This window comes from Apaloderma vittatum, unplaced genomic scaffold, assembly GCF_000703405.1.
Source record: "Apaloderma vittatum isolate BGI_N311 unplaced genomic scaffold, ASM70340v1 scaffold31643, whole genome shotgun sequence".
In the NCBI taxonomy this organism is placed as follows: Eukaryota; Metazoa; Chordata; class Aves; order Trogoniformes; family Trogonidae; genus Apaloderma; species Apaloderma vittatum.
Window position 1 is genome coordinate 4,594 of NW_009707951.1, and position 2,441 is coordinate 7,034.

Below are 2,441 nucleotides of genomic sequence, written 5' to 3' on the forward strand. Positions count from 1 at the left end.
GTGGTGGCTTTTGTCTTGTGGCTTGGGCAACCTGAGCTCCGGACAAAGGGGAACGTGTGTTGGAGTGTGTTGGGCTCTGGCTGAGGGGAGACTGTGGGGGGACTGTGAGTCCCCCCATTTTTGCTCATGTGGCATCCTCTCTGCTGTTGTCACCTCCCTGCTGGTGATAAGGCCAGGAGGCAGAGGAGCTGCCCAGGAACTACTGTGGCAGCGTTAGGCCAACTTTGTCCTAAATCTACTTTCGCTTGCTGCCTTCCAGCGTGTGGGCTCGGGCTGCCCGAGGTGCCTCTCGGCTGTCGCTGTGTGTCTGGGGGGGCTGCTCGCCACAGGGGTGTGGAGACCCTTGGTGGTGGTGCTGGGAGGGGAAAAAACCCGAAGCAAACTCCAGCTTAAAACTGTTTTCTTTAGAAACTGGACAAGGAGACTTTGGTGGGGTGAAGGCGCAGGGGAAGACAGCCTGGATTGTCCTCCTGGTGCCTGCGCTGCCCTCCCGGGGCGCAGCGCTGCTGGGGGTAGGGTGGCAAAGCCGCAGCAGGTGCAGTTAACGGGTGGCCCATCCCACCCATCACCTCTGCATCGGGGCCCACAGGCAGAAGCTGCTGAGGCACCCGAGCGTGTCTGATGTGGTGAGGAGGGAAGGAGGCAGCTTTTGGCAGCAGGATGGGCTGTGGAGGGGATGGGTCCAGGTTTTGGAGGTGCAAGCAGCTATGAGAGCTTTCGAAGCGTGGCAGAAACGAAGCTCGGCTTCCCCATGCGCTGTCCCGGGGGGTTGCTGCTGCACTGGTGATGGAGGCAGGTGGGCGAGGAACTGGGACGTGTTCCCTGCTGAGGGGATCTGCAGGGATCTCTCATGTATTGGTGGGTCCTCTGGGTGTTTGCCTCTCAGGAACTGCAGTGGAAGGAGGAGGCTGTGCTTTGTGAAGGAGAGATGGGCTGGCGGGCCATCGGTTCCTGAAGTAAGCCTGCAAAGGGCACGTGAAGATGGTGCTGACAGCCCGAGCAAGCTCAGTGCTGTCTGCAGAGAGGTCTTAAGGTGCTTCATGGTGGACACCTCTAAACTAACTGGTCTGCTGGTTTTAGTGTCTGGGGGACACACAAAAAGTTGGTGGAGAGTTCCAAACCTCCGCTTGGATGAGTCCTCTCACCTGCCTGGTCTGGTCCTACAGCTCTGTGAAGGCAAGGGGCTGGTGGGGCAAAGTGAGACCACAGCTGAAGTCATAGGAAGGGTCTGAGAACCTGATGGTATCTACGCCATCCCTGGCTCTCCAAGACCCCCTGCTGCATCCTGGGTGGCTCTTGTCCCTCTTCCTCCTGGCCAGGTGTGCTTCATCACCCAGACTCTGCCCAAAGCAGGTGATGGACTGGAAGGAGCTTTTCTCCTGCGCAAGGGAACGGTCCTCCTGCGTGGGCTGTTGCGAAAGAGCCATTGAAGTGCTCATATAGAGCCCTGGGACACTTGCAGGGCCAAGGTGTTGCACCTCCTCCAGTGGGTCCCCAAACAGTGCAGGCACATGGTACGGGGCAGAGTGTCATCAGGCTGTGGTGGCCGCAGGATCTGGCCCATTGGCCACGCCAGGGACTTTGATGCCACCCTCCCAGCCTAGTGGCCAGCTAGGAATGTTGCCATCAGAGCCAGATTTGGGTACGTGCTTCCTGCCAGCCTTGGGTGCCTGTCGCTCCTCCTCAGGTGTCTGGACCTTAGATATGCTCAGCTCTGCCCACACCTTGTCCTGGGGAGGTGACAGAGACTGCTGGGAAAGGAGGGAATGTCACCACAGAGCTCACGCCCCCGGAGCCTATCCTGCCCTGGGGGGAATCCACAGCCTGGCGGGACATCCCTCCTTTCCTGTATCAATGCTGGGCTCTGTCCCAGAGCATCTTCTGTCCCACCCTGCCACAGAGCACCCTGGAAGGTTGAACAACCCTTGGATTAAGGTGAAAAAGGGGAAAACAGGAGTTGCCCATCTGTGCCACCACACTGCAGCACCGGGTGTGTGGAGGAAGCCTCTCTGGGGTGCACAAGGGCCCCCCGACGCGTGGCCTCCCCTTCCCCCACCTGGGAGGCCGGTTGGGGCAGGTGACACGGAAAATGACGGCTGGTGTCAGCCCAACGGTCCCGCGCCCGTCATTGGCGCAGACGGGCCGCGATTTGTCTATATATGGGCAAAGCGAGGCGCCCGCGCTCACCCGTGTGTCCCCTCGCGCCCGCCCCGGCGCGTCACTTCGGCTTTTTGAGGTTTCCCTTCGCCCTCTCATTTGCCTCTTGCTCGCCGCCTCTTTCACCCGGCAGTTTCTAGTTGACTCACTTTTAACCGCCCCACGCCAAGCCCGGCCCTGCCAGCAGCGGCGCTTACCTGGGGGAGACGGGCCGGGGTCAGACTGGGAGCATGCGGGGAGCCCGCCTTCCCCCCTTAATATCCCCCCAGTATCTCCCCTCCGTG